Source organism: Panthera uncia, chromosome C2, assembly GCF_023721935.1.
Source record: "Panthera uncia isolate 11264 chromosome C2, Puncia_PCG_1.0, whole genome shotgun sequence".
Lineage (NCBI taxonomy): Eukaryota > Metazoa > Chordata > Mammalia > Carnivora > Felidae > Panthera > Panthera uncia.
The window spans coordinates 81,815,321-81,831,922 of NC_064810.1; the positions used below are offsets into that span (position 1 = coordinate 81,815,321).

The following is a 16,602-nucleotide window of genomic DNA, read 5'->3' on the forward strand; positions in this document are numbered from 1 at the left end:
TTTTTTATTTATTTTTGGCACAGAGAGAGACAGAGCATGAACGGGGGAGGGGCAGAGAGAGAGGGAGACACAGAATCGGAAACAGGCTCCAGGCTCTGAGCCATCAGCCCAGAGCCTGACGCGGGGCTCGAACTCACGGACCGCGAGATCGTGACCTGGCTGAAGTCGGACGCTTAGCCGACTGCGCCACCCAGGCGCCCCAAAGCATAATTCTTTAAGGAATAAGGACCAAACAACTTTAAAGAAAAAAATATTTGTTATTATAATTTATTGAATATTCGATATACAATATGGCAAATTTTCTGGGATTTAACCCTAGGATATGATTGTTGCTGGTGCTTATTAGTAAAAGGCTCCAGTTCATGCTTATGACTAGTAAAATGTTTTACTGTTGGAGAAGTGGATAAAGTACACCAAAGATGGCTGATTGGATTAAAACAAACTCTGGTCTCTAGCTTAGAGACCCCTCCTCCGGGTTCTTCTTTCTTTGTTTGCTGAGCGCCCGAAAACCAACCCCCGCCCCCCCAATATGGAGGCTGGTAACTATAAATTACCCTTCCCGCTCACATTCGGGGCTCAGATCTTTGGAGAAACGGTCTCCTCTGAGCCCGTCAGTGTTAAATAAATCTCCAATCCACCAAGGTCTCCAAGTGCCGCTTGGTTTTCCCGCCAGCATTCCAGCCTGATGCTGTAACATTACAAAGTAAAAACACAATACCATACAAAATGAAATCACTTTATTTAAAAAAAAAACATTGTTGAGTTTGTTTTATTCAGTCTAATGACTAACGCAATAAAAGCAGATAAACTAGTTTAATATAATTGGATGCTTTTTTTTAAAAGAGATTTTATTTCTAAGTAGTCTCTACACCCAACCTGGGGCTTAAATTTATAATCTCAAAATCAAGAGTCACATGCTCCACTGACTGAGCCAGCCAGGCGCCCCATAATTGGCTGCTTTTTTTCTTTTCTTTTCTTTTTTTAAAGTTTATTTATTTTTGAGAGAGAGACACAGTGTGAGCACAGGCAGGGGAGAGGCAGAGAAAGAGGGAGAGACACAGAACTTGAAGTGGGCTCCAGGCTCTGTGCTGATGGCACACGTAACTCGTAACACAAATGGCCATCAGCACAGAGCCCAATGTGGGGCCTGAACTCACAAACTGTGAGATCATGACCTGAGCCAAAGTTGGACGCCCAACCAAGTGGGCCACCTAGGCACCTCAATTGGCTGCTTTTATACAGCACATATTGTCCAGTCCACAATATAGTATTAAATGATGGAGCACACTCAATATAACCATTTTTACAGAACTAGGAAATAAATTTCTAAGAATAATTGTTACAACCCCATCTGTCATATCCAACTCCAATATTCTAATTCTGAAGCAGATAAAACCAATGACCATCCTCATATGGGCTCACGAGTAAGAGTAGTGTTACCATCGAAATCTGTATTTTTGATCCGTTATGAGCATTGAGACGAGCTTAAAATATTCCCAAAGAAAGAAGCACAGTGGATGTTATCATCACCTATTCCACAACAGCGAGTGCTCCATTCAAAACTGTCTCATCCCAGGAATTAAATAAGGTCAGTCACATTCATTGGCATTTCCTCCACTGTGCTATTGTAGAAAGTCTGAATGTCACAAAGAATCCACTTGTCTTCTTCAATGTTTATGGCCACAGCTTTCCTCCCAAATCAGCCTCCACTGCCAATTCTGAACAAACAAAAATTATTAATCAGAATATTGCTTATCAAGTACAATATGAGCTACTAACAATATGAGCTACTTGTTAACCATCAGTGGCTGTTTATTTCCCAAGATTATATATAGAGTGATTCTAACTAGATGCCAATTACAATATCTAGAGAGAAAAAGGATTTCTTTTGTAGTTAGTGGAAAGGATTCCTTTGGCTGCAAAATCAGATTCTATCAGGCATCTTAAGCATTATTATTTATAAAGCAGATGACAGTATTGTGTTTGTGGTAGTGGAATTAAAGCCCATACCCAAGAGGGCTAGCCAAGAGCAGTTGTTGGCCTGGGACAGATGTAAACACCACAGACTAAACAAAAAGAACAATTACGTAATTCGTCTTGACACACTTTTGGAACTATAAAGTGCAACTGTAAACTCTGGAATGTTAGCTATTGTTTAGGACTAGGCAGTCTAATACAATAGCCAGTAGCTACATGTGGATATTGAAATTAAAATTAAATAGAAAATATAGTTAACCGGTTGCATGAACCACACCTCAGTAGCTACATGGTGGCCTGTCACTTCTGTGTTGGGCAGCACAGATATAGAATATTTTCATTGCTGCAAAAGTTCTATTGGACAGACTTGGTCTAGGACTTAACTTTTTATAGTGTGTGTGTGGAAGGAACTTCCAAAGATCTGTCATGATAACCCATACTTATCACCGCTTTCTGCTCAGTTCACCTAAGACACCGTAACACAGATGGCTGAGATATATGTACCACCATGGCTCTATACCAAAACAGATAATACAGCCAATCAAAAATGCCGTGGCTGGAGCGATTTAAAATATCAAATAACCGGAACAAGAAAAAAACAAATATGGAAATACTGACTCGCTCTTTGTCCAAACTACATGCTGTTTCACTCGTGAAACCATGTCCTAAATTAGGCCAGTGCCATCTCTGAGCACCGTCTCATCATCTATTCTTGTTGACTACTAAATTTTGTCTTTCTTTTTTATTTTAATGATTGATTTTTTAAAACAAAAGTTTATTCTTAAATGTACAACAGGATCTAAGACACTCCATTCTACTAGCTATCGGCAGCAACAGGGTTATGACAGGGAATCCAGATGTTTAAACAGGAATGGAATTAAGGATTACCATTGCCTCAGGCACAAGGAACAGTTTACTTTTTGCCAGATTTCTTAGTTCTGCCTGTGACCGGGGGCCCTTCCCTGCAGCCTGGTCTTGGCCTTTTAGCTCCTGGAGTTTCTTCTGCTCCTCTTTTGGCTCCTGCTTGAACGCCTTATGTTGGCCATCTCCTCGGCCTACTTCTTGGGCTGCTTCGGGGGCTTCTTCCTGCCCCCTTTGCGGCTGGACATGGTGCCTCTATATCTTTTTAAAGTTATTTTTACATTAGTAGCAAGACATAATTTATTTAGTAATAAAACCACTATACCTAAGCCAGTGTCAATGTAAATTGATACCAGAAAATGCTAACAAAATCCCAGTTATAGAGGAATCCCCAAGAAAGCACAAGATATGAATAACACGACTAAAAAAAAGGACTCACGTGTAAGCTAAGGCAGCCGGATCTAACAGCATTGTTGATTTTTCCTTTGAATATCAATTGTACAAAATCCAAAGTCTGGGCTACATTTCACATTTGTTTTTCTACTATGTTCTGATCAACCATGAATCTCTCCAAGTAGAATTTAAATACATCTTACCATGTTACTAGATGATAAGATTGTTGTCCTCATTCATATACCTGATTTTAAAGGTTGTCTGGCTGACAGAATCACACTTGAACAACAACACATAAATTTATTTCACCAGAATAAAGGCAAATACTCAATGAAGATGACAAATATTCAGTTGAGAATACAGTTTCCACAAGTGGTGGGCGGTGCATAGTTTATAACCATAGATACCATTGTACATAAAAATCATGAGCCTGAGATCACGGTAGTATACATTCAAGTTCTGATTCAAACAGCAGCTGCTGCACACTCTTCCAGGCCACCAAACAGTAATGAACTGCATAGAAATCATACAGCTCACTGTGGAGTGTGGGCTTTATTTCCCCACATAGCTTGAGCTGACAAAGACTGCTAAAAATCTTCCCCTCAAAACCAACTTTTGGCAGATGACTATAATTAAATGAGGAATTGAAATACCAGTAAGTTGGCAGTAATCAAAACGTGGTTTGTCCCATACCTGAATTCCTTCCCGATAATGCCTTTCTTTCTTTCTTCTTTCTTTCTTTCTTTCTTTCTTTCTTTCTTTCTTTCTTTCTTTCTTTCTTTCTTTCTCTGTCACCACCTGCAAAATATTAGTAAGGCTGAATTCTCAACAGTCATCCCTCAAGTCAGTGTTTAACTTGATAGACATGTCTGAGACCACGCATCCCTGGCTGCTAAGCACCAGGGCAGACAGGGCTAGAAAGGTAACAGTTTTATTTTGAGCAGGGGTAAAGACAAGGCAGCACTTTACAGCTACATTGTAACTACATCCTGCATCAGTTTATTAAGGAAGTAATTAGATATTAACTGTGTCTTAACTGGCAATACTAGGGAAGAACTACTCTTACCACATCAGAAACTGAACTTCCTGGCATGCATTTTCTCAGAAGCCAGTCTACCCTCTGCCTTGTGTTCTGAAAAAGTACAGCCTGTGTACTGGTAGGTCTCTTGTATGCCACAAGGAGCATGTAATTCCAACCCCCCTCCCCACCCCCCCAGCCCCTGGTATTGCAGAGAGGAGAGGAAAATGTTAATAGAGTCAGAAGAAAAAGCCATTTGATTTCTTACTCTCATCCCTGCCATTGCAAGGGGCAAGTTAGAAATTCATTCTATTAATTCTACTTAAATACAGATATTATTGCACCAAATTTTAGAACAAAGTATCCTGGACTTAAGAAAGAGGTTCAGCTCAGTTTTTTTATTATCTGGTATAATTGTTTCTCTTCTTGTGTTTACTCTGCTGCTTTATTTATAAATACTAAGACACGGTTACTACTTTCTGTAATTTTAGTACAGAGCTTAAGTAAGAAGGTAAAAAAAAAAAATTCTGGCCATAATTTTTATGTATATCAACTAGAAAAACATTACCCTCTTTCAAAAATATTATAAAATACTGGTCCTTTCAAGGGTCAATTCTTCCTTCATTAGAATTTGAAATGGATTTCTCATGAACTTTTTGATAACTTCCAACATATCGATTGACATTAAGGCAGAAAACAACCCAACCTTAAAAGAAAAGAGAGAGATAACTAATTATTTTGACACATCAATTAAGCAGATATTAACAGTTTTCATAATAATACATAGAGAAATGTTTGAGACCAAGCGTCCCTGTCTTACTATAGAATTGAGCTAGACAGAGATTGTAGGAAACAATTGCTTTCAGCAGGGGGAAAGGACAATATAGCACTTCACAGCTATACTGTAACAATTAACCCAACCTGCTAGCTATAGACAAATCATGTGCCCACCTTAATGCTTATATTTAATTTCTGGTAAATCTCATGGATTTGACCTTTAATCCCTTGACTCCACATTTTTATCTGCTTCATCCAAAACAAGCATCTTGACCCATTTTGGAAAGTTAAAAAAATAAATCTTACTTAAATGTGGGTTGTGCATGGGGACTTCCTTCCAAAGACTACATTACGGAAGGGGAGCGTAACTTTATTGGAGAAACTTAAACACAACCTCAGCCAGGGGACCAAGGTCAGCTCAACAGTAATAATCCTTAATTTAATGAGATGAAAATGGCACTTTACTTCTGTGGTCTTCCTCCCCCAAAACCCATAACCCCAGTCTAATCTTGAGAAAGACATCAAATTCCAATATAAGGGCATCCTACTAAATAGCTGACCGATATCTGACTCCTAAAAACTGTTCAGGTCATCAAAAACAGGGAATATTTTAGAAACTGTCACAGCCAAGAGGAGCTTAAGGAGACATGACAATTAAATATAAACTAAATGGGTGGGATACTGGAACCAAAAAAAAAAAAAAAAAAAGGACATTAGGTAAAAACTAAAGAAATCAGAGTAAATTCTGGACTTCAGTTCACAATAATGTATCAAGGTTGGTTCATTAATTTTAACAAATACCACACTAATGTAAGATATGGGAAACTCCTTACAAAGTATATAGGAACTTTCTGAACTATCTTCTCAATTTTTCTGTAAACCTAAAATGGATCTAAAATATAAAGTTTATTAAAGGAAAGTCCTAGTATCATGTCTAGGAATTCATGCATTTGGCTTAAACAATGAGGCGAATTATTTTCCCTCCTGTACCTCAATATCACCAGTTTAAATATGCCCTAAGTAAAATATGGCGATACTTACAAAGATAGCTTCTATTTAACATATCAGACGCTCTCCCTGAAACACTGGTATGTGCTGCTTCAACTGTATGCTGTGCCTTTCACTTGGAACACCATTTCCACAATGCAGGCATGACAAATTGTCTCCTTACAGTATTCAAGTGCCAGAATTACCATTTGGATCTAAAAGTTAAAGCTTAAATTATTATGTTGTAGAAATACAGGCTCCACCAAACCATTTCTGAAGCACATGGCTAAATGCTGAACTGCTCATATTTAGTTTAAGATTCTGGTCTGCAAACAGCCTTTATGCAGCACAACACAGAATCACTTCTAAGCTTATAATGCAGAATAATCAAACTGCTTCATGATAAAATCCCTTTCAGCATCTCATTTTTATTTTTATTTTTAAAAAATGTTTTATTTATTTTTTGAGAGAGAGTGGAAGTGGGGAGGGGCAGAAAGAGAGGGGGGCAGAGGATCCAAAGTGGGCTCTGAGCTGTCAAGCTGACAGCAGCCAGCCCAATGTGGGGCTTGAACTCATGAACTGTGAGATCATGCCCTGAGCGGAAGTCTGATGCTCAACCGGCTGAGCCACTCAGGTGCCCCACAGCATCTCATTTTTTATTAGATTTCTGTGCCTTTACAAACTTGAGATCCTCAGCTTCCTAGAGATACCAGTTAGATAATTAAAGAATCCAAACAAACATTTCGTACATTATTCTTCTATGTGCAGGATATGTAAGTAGTGAAACAAGTTCTGCGTTTATAGCTCCAAGACAAATCGTTCTGTTATGTAGTCACTGATTATCAGTTACTTTAAAAATAAATCTTTCCAATGGGAAGTTATGCCATATAGCCTTGATCTTAATAAAGCCTACAGCTTGGTTAAGAAAAGCTTTATTTCATAGCTAGTAACAGTGAATTTTTTTTTAAACGTGTATTTATTTTGAGAGAAAGGTGGGGGGGGGGGGGGCATAGAGAGAGAGAGAGAGAGAGAGAGAGAGAGAGAGATTGAGAGAATCCCAAGCAGGCTCTATGCTGTCAGCTCACAGCTGGATGTGGGCTGGATCTCATGAACCATGAGATCAAGACCTGAGCCAGAATCAAGAGTCCGACACTTAACCAAATGAGCCACCCAGGTGCCTGCAGTGAGCTTTGAAAAACAGATAGCATGCAACAGATTTATCACAAACTACAAAGATTCCCATCTAATTACAGATCATTGCAGTTTTCATGCTGCAAAATTGCGTTTAGACTTAACAACAATAACACAAAGGGCATGGATTCTGTCTACCCTGAAACAAAGAAAGCTTTAGTTTCTCAGGCTGGGGAGATATAGCCCTGCAAACCATCTCTGCAAACCTAGTTCCTGTTTAATTTGAAAGAAAAACTCTGGGGTGCCTGGGTGGCTCAGTCGGTTGAGTGTCTGACTTTGGCTCAGGTCATGGTCTTGCAGTTTGCGAGTTCAAGCCCCACACCAGGCCCTGTGCTGACAGCTCAGAGCCTGGAGCCTGCTTCGGATTCTGCGTTTCCCTCTCTCTGCCCCTTCCCAGTGCATGCTCTCTCTTTATCTCTCAAAGATGAATGAACTTTTAAAAAATTTTTGAGACAAAAACTATATGCTTGCATGTGGACAATAATAGAAAAAAAAAGGTTCTGAATGGACCACTTTACACCAAATCTTAAGCTATTCTTCACTTTTGTAAAACCTGAAGTATCTGAAAATTTATGTTCCCCTGGGGGACAGCCATTAACCAATGACTGATGGTGCAGATGTAAATAAACCAGTGCTGGCCTCTTTGGTAAGGACAACCCTGAGGACTGACTACACTGATCTCACAGTTCTTCTGTGGGATGGAGCCACCTCCAGGGCAACACCTGCTTGAGAGTAAAGCTTGCCCGGCCTCCGAATGCACTGAGATGAACACAACATCACTTCTGTGTTTTGTCTTCCCCAAATGGATAGCCTGAATCTATTTGGGGAGAAGTGTCAGAAAACAAACAAACAATGCGGGAATATTCTATTAAAAAACTGTCCTCCATTCTCAATGATTGACACCATCCTCTACTCACATATTTTTAGTACGCAGAAATCTCTATTAAGCATACGGATACCAAAATCACTTCATCATCTAACCTATTAAAATCACGAAAGACGAAGACGAGGAACTGTTCCAGAATGAAGGAGACCAAAGAGACATAACTACTAAATCCAATATGTGATCCTATATTATATTTTGGACCAGTAAACAAGCCATTTTTTTTTTTTTGTAAGATGTTCATTAGTTGGACAACTGGTGAAATTTGAATTAGGTCTACAGATTAAATAATATTGAATCAATGTTATTTTTTTATTTTGATAATTGTGTTATGATGTAAGAGAATGCCCTTATTTCTAGATAACACACACTGAAATATTAAGGGGTAAACAGGCATAATGCCAGTGACTTACTGCCAAATGCTTCAGAAAAACATTATGTGAGTATATGTGCAATTGTGTATATATACAGAGAATAAAACAAATGTGTTATAAATAGTAACATTTGAGAAATACAGGTAAAGAATACTGGAATTCTTTGTCCACTTTTGTAACTTTTCTAGAAGTCTAAAATAATTTCAAATTAAAAGTGTAAAATTCAAAATAAGAGTATCAAGCCTATTAACATAATTTACAGAAGAGAAACCACAGAAGTCTTAAACTGGCAGCTCATTTGTTTTCTTTGTTCTGCACAGTGTTTTAAACCCGAATTAGATGCTTTCTGAGGAAATTTCATATGCAAATCCAAATTTCCACCTTTGCATGAAAAGTCCGTAGCTTGTAATCTTATTCCTTATCCTTTGGTGGCAACTAATGAGTCTGTAGGTAAACAAACATTCAACCATAGGATGGTAAAGCCAAGAGGAAATAACTCATCAATAAATCATGGGAACTCGAGGGCATCTGAATCTCCAGAGTGTGATTTAGAAGGAGAAACCACAAGCCAGCCAGCTAGGGTCCCCGTGGCACAGCTGTATCTCCAGTCCCAGTGTCCAAGGAAGTGGCTGCAGATATGGAGGGCACAGCCAAGAGGACCATGAGGAGGAGCGAGCAAAATAAATTGGAAGGGATCAGCATAGGATGGAGGAAGACCTAGTGTGTGGGTGAAAGAGACCCATTTCTACAACATTAGTGGAATAAATTTAGCCTTTATGAATGCAAAGCTCTAGTTGGTAATAAAACATAACTGCATAAAATGGTGTCAAAGAAAGAAAAGCAGGTTTAAGTGAGGCTTCAATAAAAATCCTTGACAATCAGAGGAAACAGAAAAGCATTCTGCACCTTGTGTCATGTCTGAACTTTGAAAGCACTGATCCCAGCTTTCTCCTTGAGGAGAAGACCCAGAGCTTCCTGGCAGAAAGCTTCTCCAGCTGAAGCCCACAGAGGGGAAATTGATCACTCTGTTGCTAAATGATGTGTGTGTGATTTCTGGCTTCAAACTCTGGATGGCCTCACAGGTGGAGTAAGAAGCCAGTGTGATGTGCAGGCCACAATCTAGGAAGAAGCACATCACAGTCCCTAATGAATGGGAGAATATCATTTTCAGGAAAAATGCTTTAGAGCCTGTGCTCTATTACATTACCATGGGATTACAGGACTCCAAAGTGAACTATGATATGACAAGGATGACACAGGCAGTGGGGCAGAAACATTAATGTTTGCTGGCAGGAAGCTCAGAACACAGGAATTCTATTTCCTCATTAACATTGACATCATTTGCTGAGAATGGCTTGTGAGGGATGTCAGAGGTTTAAAAAGAATGAAGAGAATCTGATACAGCAGTTGCAGAAAATGAAAGAATGAGGTGGCTAGAGAAACACTATGGGCCTGCTGTGCAGTGCAAAACGACTAGGCAACGGTGACTCCCATGAATCTCTTTTACTACCAAGTCTTCTCAGTGCACAGGTTTCTCCAGCTCTTCTAGGAAGCTTGATGCAGGCACAAAGAAGACAGATAGTTGGATCCATCCACAATTGCAGTTTTCTCAGGTGAATAAATAGCTGGTAATAATTGACAGCATTTATAAACCTTGGGGGTGGAGACTCAGGTTTTTGTTATGATTTTACAAATAATCAAGGATCAAATATGATAAGTGACTTGTTTACAATCACTTGGGTAATAAACAGTAGTTGCTAAGATTAGAACTTCAATCTTTGTTCTACATTTCTCTTTAGGTGGTGGAAAGGTTTTGTAGCTTTTTGAAGGAAAACTAGGAAAAATTCCCAAAGGAATATTAGAGAATAGTCTGCAATTAAACTATTTTAATACTGTAAACACTAAGGAAATAAAACAATATACAAAGAAATAAAAAACTCTTGTAAGGCTTGACCTTTGGCTTTTAAAACATCCTAAGTCTACCTTACCATAAATAACCACTGAATGTAAACTCATTTTCTAGCTTTACCCATTACCCTGTAGTTATTTTCTCTCCCATAGTGGTTGGTAAGGTTTCTTCTGTTTAAAACACAATGAAAATAAAAATAATATAAAATTATGCATGGGGAACAATGAATAAAACTGATACATAAATATTTTTATTAGCCCAGCTTATAGATATTTGATTTGGTAAAATTGGTGTATTACAATCTAAAATACTTGCTTTATCTATTATTGAACAGTACATTTCTTTTCACTGAAACTCAGATATCCATAACATTCTTAATTGTTTGGCCTTTTAAAAATTGAAATAAAAATTTAAAAGTTAAAAATATAGAATGATTTGTTATGCCAAAGATTCACTCTAACGGTCAAATGTAATAGCTAATAGCTAAAATTACTTTTGATGTCCCAGGCACTTGACAATCCTATGAAGTGGGTACAATTATTATCATCTTTATTTTAAAGAAGAGGAAACTGAGGCCCAGAGAGATTATATAACTTGCCTACTGCCATCAAAGTGACAGAACTATGCTTTAAACCCAGGTGTGTTTCATTCCAGAATTCGAGCTCTTAGCCTCTACATGCCAAATGCACTTAATCCCTACTTTTATGGCGATGTATGGAATTTTTGCAATACATATAACTTTGTCCACTGACATCAAAGCCAAATGATATGCCATTGTGTAGTCATTATAAAGTATACTTTAATCATCACAGAGCAAATCAATATTCCTTGACAGCTTAATACAGTTACTTCTTCCCTAAAATATAAATTCTGTAGAGGAGAACTTGAATATAAACTTATTCTCCAGCCCTCTGAAGGATAAGTTTGCTTTTGTTAACTGGATTAATTCCAACAATAAGAACGAACTCCCCAGGAGTGTTCTTCTGATGAAGGGCAGCAGAACTAAAATGGGTTTTTAAGGTGTTCTGGCCTCATTACCCACTAGTTGCATAACCTTGGGCAAGTCTTCTTCAGGCTTCTTCAGAACTTGGATTACAACAACACTCCCCACACGGGGACTGCTGTGAGAGCACGCTGTATATGGTTAGGAGGTGTACAAGTATTAGTCTAGTCTAGGTTTGCCAGATAAAAAAACAACATGCTCAGTTCAAAATCTCACTTTATATTGGGGATATATTTATAGGCAAAAATTATTTGTTGACTGAAATTTAAATGTATCCAGTGTCTCGTGTTTATATTGCCAAATCTGGCAACTCCATGGCGAGGGGAGCATGGAGAACGGCAAGCCTAGCTCCACGGCCCTCCACCCCCCAAATGGAGAAACTGAGGCAGTCAGTGGGCTGAAGGGTGAACGCAGGGAGGGGGAGGAGAGGAAAGGGCTAGGTGTAAGAGGATGCCCTTTCGGGGGCGGGGGGTGGGGGGTGGGACTGAAAGCAGATTCCCGGGTCCCTCCAGTCCTCCTCCCCCTCCTCACCTCCCACTGCTCAGGCAGGCCAAACATCCCCCGCCCCTGCGCGGGAAAGCAACCTTTACCTCGGCGGCAGCTGCGGGCTCGGGGGGCGCTCCCCTCCGGTTCCTCTCAGTCGCCATCAGCAGCCCCAGCACCACGGAGGCCGTGGCCACGTCCCCAAAGCCCGGCTGCTTGTTGATGTGCGACTGCGTTTCATATGTCACGCAAATCATCCCTCCATTCTTTCTGGAAGTCTCTTGTCCTCCTCTGGCCACCGTCCAGGTCAGAGTCAAGAAATGGACCAATCCAAGCAAGCAATTCAGGAGGGGGCGTCACCGCTAAAGCCAATCACAGAACAGAGCTTCGCTCCGTGGTGGCTATTGGCCAATCGGTTTCCTTTGCCCTGTAGGTGGTCTGCCTAGTGGGGAGGTGTCGGCCCTGTTGTCAGCCTTCGTAGGACCCTGGGTGTTGGCTAGGGGGGTCCTCCTGTAGTCCTGGGAGTTCTTTCTCTCTCGTAGGCTCTAGGACAAGGAACACCCCACGACCTTTAAGCTTTAGAGCCTCTGAGAGGAAGAAGGGAAGGGAGCTGGTTTAGAATGTAAAGGGATATGGGCTAAGAATACACAATTTTATGTTTTCAAGAATGTGAAAAACATATACTTACAAAAGCCCTCTTAATCGCCTCAAAACTGAAATCACAGACTTTTTAAATAGACTTTATTTTTTTCTATAATGGTATTTGAAAATATTGTGAAATAAGTGACACATCACATTGTGTAAGTTTAAGCTGTACAGTGTGTTGATTTGACACATCTATATATTGCAATATGATTACCACCACAGCATTAGCTAACACCTCTATCAAGTCACATAATTATTTTTTTGTGCATAGTGAGAACATTTAAGATCTAGTCTCTTAGCAACTTTGAAGTATAAAGCACAGTGTTGTTAACAATAGTTCACTATGCTGTGCATTAGATCTCCAGAACTTACTCATCTTCTGGTTGCAAGTCTATAGAGTTTTTAACAGAAGTTATAGGTTCATAGCAAAATTGGCCAGAAGATACTGAGATTTCCTGTGTAACACATTGCCCCCCACATGCATAGCCCCCCCACCTATTATCACCATCACCCACCAGAGTGGTACATTGTTACAACTGATGAATCTACACTGACATATCATAATCACTGAAAGTCCATAGTTTACAATTTAGTTCATTTTTGGTGTTGTACTTTTACGAGTTCAGATGAATTTTTAACCATATATATCCAAGAGTAGTTTTACTGCCTTAAAAATCCTCTGTGCTCTGCATATTCATTCTTCTCTCCCCAATAACCCCTGGCAATCACTGATCTTTTTAATTGTCTTTATAGTTTTGCCTTTTCCAGAATGTCATATAGTTGGAAATGTACAGTAAGAAGTTTACAGCTTTCACGAGGTAATCACTTCTTTCAGATTATGTCTTTCACTTAGCAATATGCATTTAAGTTTCCTCCATTTCTTTTCATGGCTTGGTAGCTCATGTCTTTCTAGTGCTGAATGATATTCCATCGTCTTGATGTGCCACAGTTTACTTATCCATTCACCTACTGAAGGGCATCTTGGTTGCTTCCAATTTGGCAATTGTGAATATAACTTCTATAAATACCCATGGGCAGGTTGTTGTGTGGAAGGATTAAAGAAGCAATTCATAATTTAGAAAATAGAAATGGGAGTACTAATAAATATAAGATCTGAAAAAAAAATGAATAGACACTTGGCTAGCCTGAGAAAGTACAATCAAAATAAAAGCAAGGTGAAATAACTTACACAAAAAAATTCATAGAATTGTATGGGATCATGTTACTCACCTCTGTGTAATAAATTTGAAAATCTGGATAATACAGATGAAATTACAAGAAATATAATTTATCAAAATATCCCAGAAAAGATAGAAGCTAAGTAAACTGGTTACCATAGAATAAATAGATGTTGTCAGAGAACTGTATTTTCCCACACCTCCATCCACAAAAGCATCAGGACTACATTATTTCACAGGAGAATTCTACTGAGAAACTTTAAAGCACAGATAAGTTGGTTGCTATTGATTCTATCCTGAGCACAGAAATAGAGACAACTTCCATATTCTATTTATGAAATGAGTATAACACTGATAACAAAATCTAATAAACCACACATATATCTGATGCATACACATACACAGCGACCATAGACATTCTTATCCAGTAATCAAGACAGCATGGTGTTGGTGAAATAAGACTAATAGATCAATTGAACAGAATAAAGTGCCCTGTTATAGTCCCACCCAACTTTAGTCAACTGATCTTTGACAAAAGAGCAATGGAAATTCAATAGAAGAAAGACAGTCTTTTCAACAAGTGGTGATGGAAAAACTGGGCATCCATCTGCAAAATAATGAATCTAGACACTAACCTTACATTTTTAACAAAAATTATCTAAAAGTGGATATAGACCTAAATGTAAAACACAAAACTATGGAGCTTTTAGAAGAAAACATGAGAGAAAATCTAGGGGCACCTGAATGGCTCAGTCAATTAAGTGTCCAACTTTGGCTCAGGTCATGATCTCACAGTTTGTGAGTTTGAGCCCCTTGTGGGGCTCTGTGCTGACAGCTCAGAGCCTGGAGCCTGCTTTGGATTCTGTGTCTCCTCTCTCTCGCTGCCCCTCCCCTGCTTGTGCTCTCTCTTTCTCAAAAATAAGCTATCAAAGCAAAACTAAATAAAACAAAAATTAAAAATTAAAAAAATAAAAAAGATTTTTTAAAAAAGAGAAAATCGAGGTGACCTTGGGTTTGGTAATGATATTTATTTGTTTGTTTATTTATTATTTTTTACTTTAGAGAGAGAGAGAGAATGGGGGAGGACAGACGGAGAGAGAGAGAGAGGGACAGAGAAAGAGACAGAGAGAGAATCCCAAGCAAGTTCTATGCTCAGGATAGAGCTTGATCCCACAACACGGGGCTCGATTCCACAACCCTGGGATCATGACTTAAGCCAAAATCAAGAGCTGGATGCCTAACTGACTGTGCCGCTGAGGCACCCCTAGTAATGACTTTTAGATACAACAGCAAAAGCATGATCCATGAAAGAAAAAAATTGATAAATTGTTCTTCATTAAAATTAAAAACTTCGGCTCTGCAGAAGACATTGTCAAGAGAATGAAAAGACAAGCCACAGACTGGGAGAAAATATCTGCAAAACACATATCTGATCAAGGACTTGTATTCAAAGTATACAAAGAACTTTTTTTTTTAGTGTTTATTTATTTTTGAGACAGAGATATAGTGTGAGTGGGGGAGGGGTAGAGAGAAAGGGGGATACAGAATCTGAAGCAGGCTCCAGGCTCTGAGCTATTAGCACAGAGCCCAACGTGGGGCTCAAACTCACAAACCGCGAGATCATGACCTGAGCTGAAGTCGAATGTGTAACCAACTCAGCCACTCAGGCTCGCCACAAAGAACTCTTAAAAACTTAACAATAAGAAAACAAACAACCTAGTTAAAAAGTGGGCAGACACCTCACCAAAGAAGATATACAGATAAGTGTACAAAAAATTGCTCACCATCATATGTCATTAGGTAGTTGCAAATTTAAACTACTACGATGTATCACAAATACCTATTAGAATGGCCAAAATCCAAAACGCTGAAAATACCAAATTCTGGTGAGGATGTGGACCAACAAGAACTCTCATTCATTATTGATGGGTATGTAAATGGTTTTACGAGACAGTTTGTAGTTTTGGGACACCTGAGTGGCTCAGTTGGTTTGGCATCTGACTCTTGATCTTGGCTCAGGTCTTTTTTTTTTTTTTAGATTATTTTTAATGTTTATTTATTTTTGATAGAGAGAGAGTATGCTCGAGTTGGGGGTAGCAGGGAGAGAGGGAGACAGGAACCTACCGTGCTGACAGCAGAGAGCCCTATGCAGGGCTCGAACTCATGAACCATGAGATCATGCATGACCTGAGCTGAAGTCAGATGCTTAATCAGCTGAGCCACCCCAGTGCCCCTAGCTCAGGCCTTGATCTTGGGTCATGAGTTCAAGCCCTGTATTGGTTCCACGTTGGGCTCTGCATTGATTGGGTTCCACGTGAAGCTTCCTTAAAAAAAAAACCACACACACACAGTTTTAGTTTCTTACTAAAGTAAACATAGTCTTACCACACAATCCAACAATTGCATTCATAGGTATTTACCCAAATGATTTAAGAATTTAAGCCCACATAAAAACCTGTGCACACTGTTTACAGCAGCTTTATTTATAATTTTCTGCAACTGAATACAACCCAGATGTTCTCCGGTAGGTAAATGAATAAACAGATACCTCTATACAACAGAATATAAGAAATACTATTCAGTGTTAAAACAAAATGAGTTAACAAGCCATAAAAAGACATAGAGGAAACTTAAAGGCGTATTGCTAAGTGAGGGTGGTCAGTCTGAGAAGGCTACATACTGTGTGATTCCAACTATATGACGTTCTGGAAGCGACAAAAGTATGGTGACAGTAAAAATATTAGTGGTTGCCCCAAATCTGAAGGGAAGGGAGGATGAATCAGTGGAGCATAGAAGATTTTTTAAGGCAATGAAACTATTCTGTATGATTATTGCAATGGTGAATACATACATGACATTATGCATTAGTCAAAACCCAAAGAACAGTACAACAGAAAGAGTGAACCATAATGTAGAATATAGG

The 16,602-nt window shown here is 39.0% G+C and overlaps 1 long non-coding RNA gene and 3 other non-coding genes across 6 annotated transcripts; all 4 read right to left on the bottom strand.

The window, feature by feature from the left end:
• Nucleotides 1–645: 645 nt before the first annotated feature.
• Nucleotides 646–12,163, bottom strand: LOC125921140 (uncharacterized). Of its 3 annotated transcripts, XR_007457307.1 has the most exons (5): nt 11,964–12,163; nt 6,068–6,228; nt 4,818–4,955; nt 3,925–4,029; nt 672–1,718 (listed from the first exon to the last, which is right to left on the bottom strand). It is a non-coding gene; the product is annotated as an uncharacterized LOC125921140 (long non-coding RNA). The 3 variants fall into 3 exon arrangements; XR_007457306.1 differs by having other exon boundaries at nt 646–4,029; nt 11,964–12,161; XR_007457308.1 differs by lacking the exons at nt 672–1,718; nt 3,925–4,029 and having other exon boundaries at nt 4,816–4,955; nt 11,964–12,157.
• Nucleotides 3,719–3,853, bottom strand: LOC125922240 (small nucleolar RNA SNORA4). Its single transcript, XR_007457661.1, has one exon. It is a non-coding gene; the product is annotated as a small nucleolar RNA SNORA4 (small nucleolar RNA).
• Nucleotides 4,097–4,226, bottom strand: LOC125922231 (small nucleolar RNA SNORA63). The gene has a single exon (XR_007457653.1). It is a non-coding gene; the product is annotated as a small nucleolar RNA SNORA63 (small nucleolar RNA).
• LOC125922262 (small nucleolar RNA SNORA81) lies at nt 4,583–4,762 on the bottom strand. Its single transcript, XR_007457680.1, has one exon. It is a non-coding gene; the product is annotated as a small nucleolar RNA SNORA81 (small nucleolar RNA).
• Nucleotides 12,164–16,602: the final 4,439 nt, after the last annotated feature.